Source organism: Cherax quadricarinatus, chromosome 1 (assembly GCF_038502225.1).
Source record: "Cherax quadricarinatus isolate ZL_2023a chromosome 1, ASM3850222v1, whole genome shotgun sequence".
NCBI lineage: Eukaryota > Metazoa > Arthropoda > Malacostraca > Decapoda > Parastacidae > Cherax > Cherax quadricarinatus.
In genome coordinates, this window is record NC_091292.1 from 8332984 (window position 1) to 8350704 (window position 17721).

Sequence of the window (17721 nt, forward strand, 5' to 3'; positions counted from 1 at the left end):
CTCATGGAGCAGGAAGCGAGTGGACCTATTAACGACCAGCGAAGAGGCTGAGCCAGGAGCTGTGAATTGACCCCTGCAACCACAAATAAGTGAGTACAAATAGATGAGTACACACACACTGACACACACACAAAGAGAGCTATCTCACCGAATAATCTCTCTCTCTAAATATAAACAAGAAATAAATTTTTCCATAGAAGTGTAGGGGAAAGTTAACGTAGGCCTAGCTGCTGTGTAAATAATAAAACAATGATCCCAGTATAGCGCAGTGAAAAGTGTATTTTGAAAGAATACAGTGTATATCCTTGAGATAAACAGTGTACAGCACTACATAAAAGGAATTTAAATAATAATAATAATAATAATAATAATAATAATAATAATAATAATAATAAAAATAATAGTGAAGTGTGGCAGTGTGGGTAAGTCCTGCCCTCACACCCACCCTACACCCACCACCCACCTACACCCACAACCCACCCTACACCACCACCCACATACTGCAAACTTGGCTCGTATAAATACATTTTGCATATTACTGGCACCAGCAAGAGAAAGGTAAAGTGGAAATCAGTTTTCTTCCATGGCATACAGAGTGTAGTAGGATACAGACAGGATGTCAGCACAGCATATCTGTGGGGCATGTAAAAAAATCCTTGGAAGGAAGTCCAGAATGACATGCAATCTATGCTTTTCCAAACACCATATCTCTTGTACTAGACTAAATACAGCCTCAAAAAATGACCTCGAACTAGCAAGGTGCTTCTGGTTGTGCAATAAAGATGTAGAACTTTGGGCAGGTATCAGAAAGGTACTAAGGAGAGTAATAAATGATAAAAATAATAAAGAAAACAAGGATGACCTCTTGGATAGTCTACCAAAAATATATAAATCATGGGAGCAAGAGATAGTGTATCAAAAAATGCAGAATGTCCATACCACAACAGATGACTCGAAACTATCTAGTCACCCACATAGTGCTAAACCAGACCCATCCCCCAGTCATAGCACTAATACCCACAGTGCTGGTGCTGGCCCAGGCTCAGCCCCCAGCCCCAGTGCTGACTCAGACCCAGCCCCCAGCCTTACTGCCAGCCAGACTCTACTAGGGACCCTACCACAGCCACCACTAAAACCCTAAATATACAACCATCATTGCACAAGACCGTGGCCCACAGTACAGATGTTGGAGAGGAGTCTCCTCCTTCTTCTTCTACTGAGGAAAGTAGATGGAATCCAGGACGGGGTGGCCCTGGCTTGGATACTGAGGATTATAGTGCAGTCCCAGAACCTGCAGAAATTGACAACACACCTCCCAACAATTCTCAACCAAAGATGAATTTGTGCAAATATTATGCTTGGGGCATCTGTAAGCATGGAATATCAGGAAAAAAAATGGGACATGCAACTTTGAGCATCCCAAAAAATGTAGCGACCTCCTGTCTAAAGGAGTGTGTCGTTCTTCTTCCTGTACTTTCTTTCACCCAAAAATGCGTCACTCCTCGGTCCTCCAGAAGCAGTGTTACAACATCGAGTGCCCTGCATACCATCTAAAAGGGACCAGGAGGCACAGACCCCACAAGACAAACAATAGTAGCTACGACAACCCAACTCCAGGTGATTTTTTAGTGGCAGGAAACGGAAAAAGAAAATGGAAGGAAATAACAAAAATAGTCCACCACCTTGGAGCCTTGTTGAACTGGAGGCGCAGCCAGTGGCCACCCATGGCCCTCCAGAATTACAACTACTGATGCCAATAACAAAATCCCCCCAACAAACACAGAATACAACCTCGTTCATATTTTCTAATATACAGGCCTTAAGCCATCCACCAACAACAAAATACCTTTTATCAGTGGACTTCTAGTGGAGTCTAATGCAATGTTTGCAGCCTTCACAGAGACTCACACAAAAGATCACTTTGACAGTGAAATATGGATAAGTGGTTACAACCTTTTTAGATGCAACAGAATGAACAGGCAACAAGGAGGGGTTGGCCTGTATGTCAAAGAGTCCCTCATCTGCACGGAGTTGCTGAATACCACAAATGAGGTAGTTGAAGCTCTATCAATAAAGATCGAGAACCAAAACCTAGTCATTGTGGTTGTATACAAGCCACCAGATGCAACCTCACAGCAGTTCAAGGAACAGCTACTGAAAATTTATTACTGTCTGGAAAACCTTCCAGCTCAATCCCCAAACATCTTACTGCTTGGTGATATTAACCTAAGGCATACAAAATGGAAGAACGTAGCAAATAATGTTATAGCTGAAACAATCCCCGGAGGTAGCGCAGATGAAAGGTCACACACACATGAGCTACTAAGTCTCTGCAAAAAACACACCTTAAGCCAGCAGATAGTGGAGCCAACAAGACTAGAAAACACACTTGACCTTATCTTCACGAATAATGAGGATTTGATAAGAGACATAAGAATATCAAAAACAACTAATTCCGATCACAACCTAATCGAAGTCCAGATGTACATGCATAGGGGTCCTGATCAGCAGAATGCATGTACCTGTGAAGGTGTCTTCACAAAATACAACTTCAACAACAAGAACATCAACTGGGACCAGGTAAACCATGTCCTAAACGAAACATGTTGGGAAGATATCTTAAATGACATGGATCCAAACCAGTGCCTTGAAAGGATCAACTTCCTGGCAGCTGAAGCATGTTCTAGGCATATTCCCCTAAGAAAGAAGAAGAGTAGGAGTAAACTTGAGAGAGAAAGACGCTCCCTCTACAGAAGATGACGAAGAGTCACTGAGCTCCTCAGAAGTGCTAGAATATCTGATACACGAAAGGAGGCGCTGACCAGGGAAGTGGAAACTATCGAACTTAAGTTAAATGACTCTTACAGGAACCAGGAGAGACAGGAGGAGCTTAAAGCTATTAGTGAAATTGAAAGAAATTCAAAATATTTCTTTTCATATGCCAAAAACAAGGCAAATACCACATCTAGTATTGGGCCCTTACTCAGACAGGATGGGACTTACACAGATGACAACAAGGAAATGAGTGAAATATTGAAATCCCAGTACGACTCTGTGTTTAGTGAACCACTAATCGGTCTGAGGATCGGCGACCCAAATGATTTCTTCATGAATGAGCCTCAAAACTCCATAAATTTGTATGCCAGATTTCCGACATTACCCTAACTCCGATAGATTTCAAAAAAGCCATTGACAACATGCCCATGCACTCAGCCCCGGGCCCAGACTCGTGGAACTCTGTTTTTATTAAGAACTGCAAGTAACCGCTCTTGCGTGCCCTAAGTACACTATGGAGGAGGAGCTTGGACATGGGTGAAATTCCACAGTCACTTAAAACAACGGATATAGCCCCACTCCATAAAGGTGGCAGCAAAGCATTAGTTAAGAACTATAGACCAATAGCTCTGACGTCCCACATCATAAAAATCTTTGAAAGAGTGCTAAGAAGCAGGATTGCAAATCACCTGGATTCCCAAAATCTGCACAATCTCACAACTACTGGATCACTATGATATGGCCTTGGATGCACTGGAAGAAAATCAGAATGCAGATGCAATATACACAGACTTTGCTAAAGCATTTGACAAATGCGATCATGGCGTAATAGCCCATAAAATACGTGCTAAAGGAATAACTGGGAAAGTGGGGAGATGGATCTTCAACTTCCTAACAAATCGAACACAAAGAGTAGTGGTCAACAGAGTTAAATCGGAGGCTGCCATAGTGAAGAGCTCTGTTCCACAAGGCACAGTACTGCCCTCTATCTTATTCCTCATCCTCATATCAGACATAGACAGAGATATACATCACAGCGCCGTATCATCCTTTGCGGATGATACTAGGATCTGCATGAGGCTGTCATCTGCTGAGGACGCGGTTAACCTACAAGAAGATATAAACAAAGTTTTCCAGTGGGCAACGGTAAACAATATGATGTTCAATGAGGACAAATTCCAACTACTCCGTTATGGAAAACTGGAGGAGATAATAACTAGAACAGAGTATACTACTGACTCCGGCCATACAATAGAGCGGAAAAATAATGTAATAAGGGACCTGGGAGTAGTAATGTCTGAGGATCTCACTTTCAAGGATCACAACAGTGCCACGATCGCACGTGCAAAGAAAATGATAGGATGGATAATGAGAACGTTCAAAACGAGAGATGCCAAGCCAATGATGATCCTTTTCAAATCACTTGTTCTCTCTAGGCTGGAATACTGCTGTACATTAACATCTCCATTCAAAGCAGGTGAAATCGCAGATCTAGAGAGTGTAGAGAGATCCTTTACTGCACGTATAAGTTCTGTCAAGCACCTTAACTACTGGGAACGCTTGGAAGCACTTGATTTATACTCGTTGAAACTCAGGAGGGAGAGATATATCTTAATCTACACTTGGAAAATCCTGGAAGGAATGGTCCCAAATCTGCACACAGAAATCACTCCCTACGAAAGTAAAAGAGTGGGCAGGCGATGCAAAATGCCCCCAATAAAAAGTAGGGGCGCCATTGGTACACTTAGGGAAAACACCATAAGTGTCCGGGGCCCAAGACTGTTCAACAGCCTCCCATCAAGCATTAGGGGAATTGCCAATAAACCCCTGGCTGCCTTCAAGAGAGAGCTGGACAGATACCTAAAGTCAGTGCCGGATCAGCCGGGCTGTGGCTTGTACTGTTACTGCGGCCAGCAGTAACAGTCTAGTTGATCAGGCCCTGATCCATCGGGAGGCCTGGTCATGGACCGGGCCGCGGGGGCGTTGATCCCCGGAGTAACCTCCAGGTAACCTCCAGGTAACTTCTCTCTCTAAAAAGTGATTGATCTCCCAAGAGGCTATAAATCTATGCAGCACAAGTCTCGGCATGTCACTCTGAGGCGATTACAGAACATAACGTAATCCCCAGGAAGAGAAAATCCCACCAGGGAAACAGGGATTAATCAGTTATAAGAAAAAAGAAGATTACACCGTAGCTTAAGACGCGACTTAAACGAAAAGCTATTTTAAGCTAATCGAGTTAGCATTCCAATCTGAATTTAGAATTCCAAGCAATATAGAAAACTGGAACTGGACTTGCATCAGGAATTCCATTTCAAATGGTTTTTAAAATAATTGTTTAAATTCGATTTTCAATCACAAATATCTATCCATCTATATATCTATCTATCTATGTATACATACATACATATGCACACACACACACACACATATATATACATATATATATATATATATATATATATATATATATATATATATATATATATATATATATATATATATATATATAATATATATATATATATATATATATATATATATATATATATATATATATATATATAAATATATATATATATTGACCATTTGAAACAAAACTGAAAAATATAAAGCAAAATTTGAATTAGATAAATATATATTATCGTACTATAAAATATTTTTGGAATAAAGTATGATAATAATGTTGATAATGGTGACGATAATAATAATAATAATAATAATAATAATAATAATAATAATAATAATAATAATAATAATGATAATAATAATAATAATAGTAATAATAATAATGAGGAGGAAGAGGAGATCCACTTAAAGACTGGAAAACAGACAAGCCATCTGTTAACGGTAAACGGATAATCATGCCGCGCCCCGTTATTGAGGAGGATTCTCCATACACAATTTTGTGATTAATGAGTTTAATGATCGTATATTTTAGCCCATGGAATTACCTCGCTAGTTAGTGAGATCAGTGATAATGATAGTACTATCTCTCTCTCTCTCTCTCTCTCTCTCTCTCTCTCTCTCTTTAGTTCAATGAGAGGATGAAAAAGGAGAAAGAGGAGGAACAGGGCAGAGAGAGAGAGAGAGAGAGAGAGAGAGAGAGAGAGAGAGAGAGAGAGAGAGAGAGAGAGAGAGAGAGAGAGAGAGAGAGAGAGAGAGAGAGAGAGAGAGAGAGAGAGAGAGAGAGAGAGGAGAACTCCATTTATGGTAAGGAAGAAGTAGAAAGAGCATGGAAGAGATGTCTTGAGTGGAAAAGACACGGAGAGAAATGAGATTATCTGAAGAGTGGAAATGAATAGAAAAAAAGGGCGATGGGACATAGAAAGAGAAAGAGAAGACTTGCATAGAGAATTTAAAGTAGGGAAAAGAGATAAGAGGGGAAAGTGAGAAACTGGAGGTAATGAGTAGTAGAGAAAGGGTAGGAAAGAGAGGAGAGAAGGAAAAGTAAGGGTGAGAATAAAGAGTATGGAAGGGAATGAAGGATAAACAAACAAATTAAGGAGAAAAAAAATGTTTTAGAAAGATAATCTGTAAATCGTTTCTTTCAAGGGATGAATCTTAGGTAGCTGTTACACCACAGGACGGGCGGCAGACGGTGGGGTTTCACTCTGTTTCCCTCTTTATCTTTTTTTGACGAACATCACTCACGTTCAGAACAAATTCTCACAACATATGGACATTAGAGAAATCTTGCAGCTGCCATTTTTCCCTCTCTCTCTCTCTCTCTCTTCTTCCATTCGTCTTTTCATTTCTTTTTCAAGCCAACCTTTCATCCTTTCGCAAGTTTCCTCCTTCCCTTCCTCGATTCTTTCTCCTTCCTTCTTATCATTCTTTCACCTGAAAAAAATGCACCATCGGCGTAGCGACCGCCATCATACGAAATTATTTTTATAATCTTTTTCATTGCAGTCATGCAGAAGAAGAAGAAGAAGAAGAAGAAGAAGAAGAAGAAGAAGAAGAAGAAGAAGAAGAAGAAGAAGAAGAAGAAGAAGAAGAAGAAGAAGAAGAAGAAGAAGAAGAAGAAGCAGAAAAGGAAGAAGATGAAGAAATTCTCTTCATTCCAGAGTTGAAGAACCAACCATATGAGAAGACGGGTTTTTGAAGTCCTTCTATCACCCGCTGGGCAATTAACCCGGCCAGCTGGAGGACAAGAAACAAAGAGAGAGAGAGAGAGAGAGAGAGAGAGAGAGAGAGAGAGAGAGAGAGAGAGAGAGAGAGAGAGAGAGAGAGAGAGAGAGAGAGAGAGAGAGAGAGAAAGGCATAAAAGAAACCACAAGAAAAGGAGAACTAGTAAAACAGGAAAGCATGGGACAAGGAGGTCACGCGAGAGCAGGAGAAGAGGGAAGGAAGAGAGAATTGTGATCTTGACTTGGCTGAAGACGACGGGAGATGAGGTTTGTGGGTCCTCCGGAGAGGACTAAAGTGGACAACTATTCAAACCTCTGTGATATATTGGTGAGGCAAGAAGGCGAGGAGCAGCCTGTGATGAGTCAAGAACTTGAAGGAGTTGGCAGCTACAAGCATAGAGCTTGGAGAAGCTGGCAGCTACAAGTATAGAGCTTGGAGGAGCTGGCAGCTACAAGCATAGAGCTTGGAGGAGCTGGCAGCTACAAGCATAGAGCTTGGAGGAGCTGGCAGCTACAAGCATAGACCTTGGAGGAGCTGGCAGCTACAAGCATAGACCTTGGCGGAGTTGGCAGCTACAAGCATACACCTTGGAGGAGCTGGCAGCTACAAGCATAGAGCTTGGAGGAGCTGGCAGCTACAAGCATAGAGCTTGGAGGAGTTGGCAGGTACAAGCATAGACCTTGGAGGAGCTGGCAGTTAAAAGCATAGAGCTTGGAGGAGTTGGCAGATACAAGCATAGAGCTTGGAGGAGCAAAAATGTTTCATGCATGAAGCTTGGAGGAGCTGGCACCTACAAGCACGGAACTTGGAGTAACTAGCAGCTTCGAGCATGGAGCTTGGAGGAGCATAGTACTTCATGCAAAGAGCTTGGAGGAACTGGCAGTTCCAACCTTGAGCATGAAGGAGCACAATGTTTCATGCATGGAGCTTGGAGGAGCTGGCAGCTGCAAACACAGAGCTTGGAGGAGCACAGTGCTTCATGCAAGTAGTTGGAGGAGCTTTGAGCTTCAAGCATGAAGCCTGGAGGAGTCGAGAGCTTCAGGCAATGGGTAGGTGAGTCACAGCTGCAGAGATCAACACAAAATAAACAGTAGGAATACGAAGCAGGTATTGGATACACTAACTAGCGAACAAACTGGGCGCCACAAATTGGTATATCAAATACAAACGATAAGATAGAAGCTGTAATATAGAAAGTACATGCATAGAAAACACAGATGAGAGAAAACAGTAGTTTAAAACGAGACTATTATGTATCTCCCTTTAGGAGGGCTGCATTCAAGTGACTGCCTGATTCCTATTTTTTTACCTGGCTGTCTTCAAGAGCGATACTGGACAGGCACCTAAAGTCAGTACCTGACCAGCCGGGCTGTGGTTCGTACGTCGGTTTGCTTGGGGCCAGCAGTGACAGCCTGGTTGATCAGGCCTTGATCCACAGCCAGGCCTGGTCATAGATCAGGCCGCGGGGGTGTTAGCCCCCGAAACACCTTCCAAGTATACTCTAGGTAAGGGTTTTGTTTACAACTTGAGACCACCACATCCAATCAGCTTCAAATTTTTAACCCGGGTGTACAAGGAATTATTTCCAATAAATTTCACCATTGTAGATGTAACTTTGCTTACTAACTTTGGAAGTAAATTGGGAATTGTTGGCGTCTGTGTAATAGCTGAAGAATAACTCTTTTGGTTGGCTTCAGATTTTTAGCATCGGTCTGTTTTACTCAAAGAAGAATTCACATTTCCTTAAAACTTTCTTCAGAATTTTAGAGAACTCGAAATTGAATATAAATGAGCAAACAGTTCAGAAAATAATGAAATCTTGCCATTTTTTTTCTATTTCAAATAGTGTCAGATGCCATATATAATATTATAGAAAATGTACATATACCGTTCCCAATTTTCTGAAGCAATTTGGAGGGTCGCTAAATGAGTCGTTGTGGTGATTGTTTAGTTGTTTATGTGTTATGTGTCTCAGGTTCTGTAAGTCAATGAAACATGGATACAAGGACAGTGTTCTCTGTGTAATAATGTTGGAAGAATTACCGACACTATGTTAGGTAAGCGGATATAAATGCGAGTAATGTGACATTTTATTGTGGTAAAGTTTCGCTCTTCAGGAGCTTCGTCAAGCCGTTAACAGCTTGACAAAGCTACAGGAGGGCGAAACGTTGTCACAGTAAAATGTCACACTAGTTGCACTTGTGTCCTTTTAGTTAACAGTGTTCTGTGTCTTGGTGTTGTTTTGACTGGGTTTGTGTTACTGCATGAACACTCAGTTACTAGTTAATGATCGAAGTCGGACAGAAACGTCGTCATGTAGTTTCCTTTCTTGTGTTCGGGTTATTTGTGTATTGTTCCAGTCACGGTATTGTGTCTTTGTGTTGTAAATAGTTTCAGTGTTAGAGTGGATTGAGTTTTAGTTCCTGGTCGTCTTAAGAGTATTGATCCTTGATTCCTGGGTCTTTTGAGTGTGTTAGCCTGCAAGTGTTAGACTTGAGTGTGTTGACTTAAAGGCCCTTAGCCTCTTTAAGATGTTGAAGTCCTGCTCTTGGACCTCTCAGGAGGGTTAATCTATACCTCCTAGCTCCCATAAGGAAGTTGACATACAGCTCCTCTGCCTCTTGAGAATTCTGAGGTACAACTGCTGCACCTTTTGCATGCATTAAAATACATAGGCAGGATATATGGAATATGGGAGGATATTTTTCTTAGATGGCGCAGGTACTGAAACAGTAGCTCCTGAGGACAACTACTGTCAAGCACTTTACATTATGCTGGTTTCCGGACAGATGAGGTCTACCTACCTGGAGTCTACCTGGAGGGCATTCCGGGGATCAACATCCCCGTTGCCCGGTCCATGACCAGGCCTCCTGGTGGATCAGGGCCTGATCAACGAGGCTGTTATTGCTGGCCTCACGTCAGGATAATAATTCAAGCAGAAAGGATGAAAGACAGTCATCTCAAGTCAAGCAAACACGTAGCTGCTACAGTAAGGTAGTTTTAACTATAGGGAAGTCCTGTACACAGGTAACTCAGAGTAAGCCACTGCGTTGTGTCTCCTGTGCAGTGACTGCCTAGAAATCTCATTAGTAATCAAGTAAGCAAGCGTCACTCTAGGAGAGGAAACTAAAGCATTAGAGCTGAAAGCTATAATCTTCCCAGAGGATCAGTGAGTCCTGAAAAAGTTAGCCAAAAAAAAATCTTTTTTACCCACAGTACATTAAAGATTACTCGTAAATAATTTCACACCCTCCAGAGAAGAATCACAAACTAGATATACTGTGTAATATTTCCTGCCAGAATAGTTTAACACCAGAGAGTTTACGCACTCTAGAAAGGCGTAATGTACGGAGGACGGTTGGTATTAAAATGGTATATACAGTTGAATAAATAGTGAGGATATACCAAAGTCACTCAGAGTATCTAAACAAGACAGTAAATTACAATTTGTCAAATTAAGATTTGTGAAGGACAGAGAAAATTACAGTTTTGACAGTAAAGTTGTATATGAGTGGGGGAAAAATTAATGATTTTCAAACAAAAAATTATATTGACTTTAGAACTAAATCAGACTTCGAATTGTTTTGGTAAAAAAAAAAAAACATTAATTTTATACCTTATAATGATTTTTATATTTTTGTTATTAAAATTAGTGAAATAATATCATATGTAAAGAACATAAGAGAACTTGTTATCAGTTCTCTGTTCTTCCGTTCTTACGACCTGTCTGGGGTGAGTTTCTTCTCTGTTCCTAAGTTCTTATATTCTGAACTCAGGGCACACACCTGCACCCGCGGTTCTTCACACCGCGTATCGGCGCGGATTTTTTCCTCCCCTCGTATAAATATGCAAATGAAAACAACAATAAAATCTCCGAACAAGGGCAGGGTAGAGGAACGGTTCCGATGCGCCTGTCCAGACCTTGGTAGTCTGAGCTACGGCAGGTAGCTACGTTAGGCTACAAGTAGCAGGCCTCCTCCCTCTTTGAAATAACACCCAGCCCACCACTCAGGGACAGATTGTAGGTTTTCAGGGGTAGGTAGGTAGGTAGGTAGGTAGGTAGGTAGGTAGGTAGGTAGGTAGGTAGGTAGGTAGGTAGGTAGGTAGGTAGGTAGGTAGGTAGGTAGGTAGGCAGGTACTAGGCAGCAGGCAGCCCATGAGTTTGCTTTATCTCTGCAAAAGGTAGTCCCTATGTAGCCTCTATCCTAACAGTAGCCCCTCATACCCACCTCCCCTTTCCCTCCCTTGAACTTGTAATAGCTACCCAGGGTAGGGACTCTTGAGGTAGTCTAGGACTACAGACAGGTAGCAATAACCATTTCTAGTAGCAATGAGGTAGTCTAGGGCTAGAAACACGTAGCAGTCCTCCTCCCACGTATGTACCACCAGGGTCGCCCGGGACTACAGCAGGTGGTGGGCCAAAAGGTGATAAAGTATGGCTTTATTTATTGATATACTGCCCAGCCTACTTTTATTACAGTCAGCCGACCCACCCTACTACCACAATCACCCCCACCCCCTCCGTCGCCCACCGGCCCACTGCCACGACCCACCCGATAACTATTATGCACCCCAGCCCACTGCCACTGCTAACCCCTCTCTCATCTACTACTGTTACTAGCTATGCAACGCTCACGACTCACACCAACACACTGCTACAACCCACCCAAAGCCCACTGCCACCATCCATCCCCAGCCCACTGCCACGACTATATGTCCCTTATCCTATTGTCAAAAACCACCTTCTAACCTACTATCACGACCCACCCCAACCCTGGAGTCATCCCCAACCCACAATAATGGCCAACTCCCAGTCCCAAACCCACCACCCACTTATAGCCCCTCTGTCACTACCCACCCAGCACATTCCACCCCCACCTTCACCTACTCCAACACTTCCTTGCACATCTCATTGTCATCACAGTCGATCTCTTCCTCTCTCTCTCTCTCTCTCTCTCTCTCTCTCTCTCTCTATATATATATATATATATATATATATATATATATATATATATATATATATATATATATATATATATATATATATATATATATATATATATATATATATATATATTCAACAAGTCGGTCGTCTCCCACCGAGGCAGGGTGACCCAAAAAAGAAAGAAAATCCCCAAAAAGAAAATACTTTCATCATCATTCAACACTTGTCTAGAAGCATACACATATAAAGATACACAACATATCCCTCCAAACTGCCAATATCCCAAACCCCTCCTTTAAAGTGCAGGCATTGTACTTCCCATTTCCAGGACTCAAGTCCGACTATATGAAAATAACCGGTTTCCCTGAATCCCTTCACTAAATATTACCCTGCTCACACTCCAACAGATCGTCAGGTCCCAAGTATCATTCGTCTCCATTCACTCCTATCTAACACGCTCATGCACCCTTGCTGGAAGTCCAAGCCCCTCGCCCACAAAACCTCCTTTACCCCCTCTTTCCAACCCTTTCGAGGACGACCCCTACCCCTCTTTCCTTCCCCTATAGATTTATATGCTTTCCATGTCATTCTACTTTGATCCATTCTCTCTAAATGACCAAACCACCTCAACAACCCCTCTTCTGCCCTCTGACTAATGCTTTTATTAACTCCACACCTTCTCCTAATTTCCACACTCCGAATTTTCTGCATAATATTTACAGCACACATTGCCCTTAGACAGGACATCTCCACTGCCTCCAACCGTCTCCTCGCTGCTGCATTTACCACCCAAGCTTCACATCCATATAAGAGTGTTGGTACTACTATACTTTCATACATTCCCTTCTTTGTCTCCATAGATAACGTTTTTTGACTCCACATATACCTCAACACACCACTCACCTTTTTTCCCTCATCAATTCTTTGATTAACCTCATCCTTCATAAATCCATCTGCCGACACGTCAACTCCCAAGTATCTGAAAACATTCACTTCTTCCATACTCCTCCTCCCCAATTTGATATCCAATTTTTCTTTATCTAAATCATTTGATACCCTCATCACCTTACTCTTTTCTTTGTTCACTTTCAACTTTCTACCTTTACACACATTCTCAAACTCATCCACTAACCTTTGCAATTTTTCTTTAGAATCTCCCATAAGCACAGTATCATCAGCAAAAAGTAACTGTGTCAATTCCCATTTTGAATTTGATTCCCCATAATTTAATCCCACCCCTCTCCCGAACACCCTAGCATTTACTTCTTTTACAACCTCATCTATAAATATATTAAACAACCATGGTGACATTACACATCCCTGTCTAAGACCTACTTTTACCGGGAAGTATTCTCCCTCTCTTCTACACACCCTAACCTGAGCCTCACTATCCTCATAAAAGCTCTTTACAGCATTTAGTAACTTACCACCTATTCCATATACTTGCAACATCTGCCACATTGCTCCTCTATCCACTCTATCATATGCCTTTTCTAAATCCATAAATGCAATAAAAACTTCCCTACCTTTATCTAAATACTGTTCACATATATGCTTCAATGTAAACACTTGATCTACACATCCCCTACCCACTCTGAAGCCTCCTTGCTCGTCCACAATTCTACATTCTGTCTTACCTCTAATTCTTTCAATTATAACCCTACCGTATACTTTTCCTGGTATACTCAGTAAACTTATTCCTCTATAATTTTTACAATCTCTTTTGTCCCCTTTCCCTTTATATAAAGGGACTATACATGCTCTCCGCCAATCCCTAGGTACCTTCCCCTCTTTCATACATTTATTAAACAAAAGTACCAACCACTCCAACACTATATCCCCCCCTGCTTTTAACATTTCTGTCATGATCCCATCAGTTCCAGCTGCTTTACCCCCTTTCATTCTACGTAATGCCTCACGTACCTCCACCACACTTACATTCTGCTCTTCTTCACTCCTAAAAGATGGTATACCTCCCTGGCCAGTGCATGAAATTACCGCCTCCCTTTCTTCCTTAACATTTAAAAGTTCCTCAAAATATTCTCGCCATCTACCTAATACCTCCCTCTCCCCATCTACTAACTCCCCTACTCTGTTTTTAACTGACAAATCCATACTTTCCCTAGGCTTTCTTAACTTGTTTAACTCACTCCAAAATTTTTTCTTATTTTCATTAAAATTTCTTGACAGTGCCTCTCCCACTCTTTCATCTGCTCTCCTTTTGCACTCTCTCACCACTCTCTTCACCTTTCTTTTACTCTCCATATACTCTGCTCTTCTTATAACACTTCTGTTTTGTAAAAACCTCTCGTAAGCTACCTTTTTCTCTTTTATCACACCCTTTACTTCATCATTCCACCAATCACTCCTCTTTCCTCCTGCCCCCACCCTCCTATAACCACAAACTTCTGCCCCACATTCTAATACTGCATTTTTAAAACTATTCCAACCCTCTTCAACCCCCCCACTACTCATCTTTGCACTAGCCCACCTTTCTGCCAATAGTCGCTTATATCTCGCCCGAACTTCCTCCTCCCTCAGTTTATACACTTTCACCTCCCTCTTACTTGTTGTTGCCACCTTCCTCTTTTCCCATCTACCTCTTACTCTAACTGTAGCTACAACTAAATAATGATCCGATATATCAGTTGCCCCTCTATAAACATGTACATCCTGGAGCCTACCCATCAACCTTTTATCCACCAATACATAATCTAACAAACTACTTTCATTACGTGCTACATCATACCTTGTATATTTATTTATCCTCTTTTTCATAAAATATGTATTACTTATTACCAAATTTCTTTCTACACATAGCTCAATTAAAGGCTCCCCATTTACATTTACCCCTGGCACCCCAAATTTACCTACTACTCCCTCCATAACATTTTTACCCACTTTAGCATTGAAATCCCCAACCACCATTACTCTCACACTTGATTCAAAACTCCCCACGCATTCACTCAACATTTCCCAGAATCTCTCTCTCTCCTCTACACTTCTCTCTTCTCCAGGTGCATACACGCTTACTATAACCCACTTTTCACATCCAATCTTTATTTTACTCCACATAATCCTTGAATTTATACATTTGTAGTCCCTCTTTTCCTGCCATAGCTTATCCTTCAACATTATTGCTACTCCTTCTTTAGCTCTAACTCTATTTGAAACCCCTGACCTAATCCCATTTATTCCTCTCCATTGAAACTCTCCCACCCCCTTCAGCTTTGTTTCACTTAAAGCCAAGACATCCAGCTTCTTCTCATTCATAACATCCGCAATCATCTCTTTCTTATCATTTGCACAACATCCACGCACATTCAGACTTCCCACTTTGACAATTTTCTTCTTCTTATTCTTTTTAGTAATCTTTACAGGAAAAGGGGTTACTAGCCCATTGTTCCCGGCATTTTAGTTGACTTTTACAACACGCATGGCTTACGGAGGAAAGATTCTTATTCCACTTCCCCATGGATATAAAAGGAAAAGTAATAAGACCAAGAACTATTAAGATAAAATCAAAGAAAACTCAGATGAGTGTGTATAAATAAACGTGTACATGTATGTGTAGTGTGACCTAAGTGTAAGTAGAAGTAGCAAGACATACCTGTAATCTTGCATATTTAGGAGACAGACAAAAGACACCAGCAATCCTACCATCATGTAAAACAATTACAGGCTTTCGTTTTACACTCACTTGGCAGGACGGTAGTACCTCCCTGGTGGTTGCTGTCCACCAACCTACTACCTATATATATATATATATATATATATATATATATATATATATATATATATATATATATATATATATATATATATATATATATATATATATATATATATATATATATATATATATATATATATATATATATATATATATATATATATATATATATATATATATTATTTTATTTTATTAATTTTTATTAACACATCGGCCGTTTCCCACCAAGGTAGGGTGACCGATAAAGAAAAACTTTCATCATCATTCACTCCATCACTGTCTTGCCAGAGGCGTGCTCACACTTCAGTTATAAAACTGCAACATTAACACCCCTCCTTCAGAGTGCAGGCACTGTACTTCCCATCTCCAGGACTCAAGTTCGGCCTGCCGGTTTCCCTGAATCCCTTCATAAATGTTACTTTGCTCACACTCCAACAGCACGTCAAGTATTAAAAACCATTTGTCTCCATTCACTCCTATCAAATATGCTCACGCATACATGCTGGAAGTCCAAGCCCCTGGCACACAAAACCTCTTTTACCCCCTCCCTCAAACCTTACCTAGGCCGACCCGTACCACGCCTTCCCTCCACTACAGATTCATATACTCTCGAAGTCATTCTGTTTCGTTCCATGCTCTCTACATGTCCGAACCACATCAACAACTACTGCTCAGCCCTCTGGACAACAGTTTTGGTAATCCCGCACCTCCACCTAATTTCCAAACTACGAATTCTCAGCATTATATTCACACCACACATTGCCCTCAGACATGACATCTCCACTGCCTCCAGCCTTCTCCTTGTAGCAACATTCACTACCCATGCTTCACACCTATATAAGAGTGTTGATATAACTATACTCTCATATATTCCCCTCTTTGCTTCCACGAACAAAGTTCTTTGTCTCCACAGACTCCTAAGTGCACCACTCACCCTTTACCCCTCATCAATTCTGTGATTCACCTCATCCTTCATAGACCCATCTGCTGACACGTCCACTCCCAAATATCTGAATACATTCACCTCCTCCATACTCTCTCCCTCCAATCTGATATCCAATCTTTCATCACTTAATATTTTTGTTATCCTCATCACCTTACTATTATTCACTTTTAATTTTCTTCTTTTACATACCCTACCAAACTCATCCACCAACCTCTGCAACTTCTCTTCAGAATCTCAGCAAAGAGCAACTGTGACAACTCCCACTTTGTGTTTGATTCTTTATCTTTTAACCCCAAACCTCTTGCCAACACCCGAACATTCACTTCTCTTACAACCTCATTTATATATATATATATATATATATATATATATATATATATATATATATATATATATATGTGTGTGTGTGTGTGTGTGTGTGTGTGTGTGTGTGTGTGTGTGTGTGTGTGTGTGTGTGTGTGTGTGTGTGTGTGTGTGTGTGTGTGTGTGTGTGTGTGTGTGTGTGTGACATCACACATCCTTGTCTAAGGCCTACTTTTACTGGGAAATAATTTCCCTCTCTCCTACATACTCTAACCTTAGCCTCACTATCCTCGTAAAAACTTCACTGCTTTCAATAAACTGCCTCCTATTCCATATACCGCCAACATCTGCCACATACATTATATATATATTGTATATATATATATTAATTATGCATGCATACACATGTATATGTATGTATGTATGCGTGTGTGTATGTGTGTACTCACCTAGTTGTACTCACCTAGTTGAGGTTGCGGGGGTCGAGTCCGAGCTCCTGGCCCCGCCTCTTCACTGATCGCTACTAGGTCACTCTCCCTGAGCCGTGAGCTTTATCATACCTCTGCTTAAAACAGTGACTATCGCAGTGAGTAGGATTCGAACCTACGCGGGAAGATCCCATCTGATTTCTAGTCAGACGCCTTAACCACTCGGCCATCACTGCAGTGTGTGTGTGTGTGTGTGTGTGTGTGTGTGTGTGTGTGTGTGTGTGTGTGTGTGTGTGTGTGTGTGTGTGTGTGTGTGTGTGTGTGTGTGTGTGTGTGTGTGTGTGTGTGTGTGTGTGTGTGTGTGTGTGTGTGTGTGTGTGTGTGTGTGTGTGTGTGTGTGTGTGTGTGTGTGTGTGTGTGTGTAAAAATCTATTCAAACTACGAATGTTTTATAACT

At 41.2% G+C, this 17721-nt stretch overlaps 1 non-coding gene across 1 annotated transcript; it reads right to left on the reverse strand.

Moving 5' to 3' along the window:
- Positions 1 to 17418: 17418 nt before the first annotated feature.
- On the reverse strand, positions 17419 to 17500 carry TRNAS-AGA (transfer RNA serine (anticodon AGA)). The gene has a single exon. It is a non-coding gene; the product is annotated as a tRNA-Ser (tRNA).
- Between the last annotated feature and the right edge of the window lie 221 nt (positions 17501 to 17721).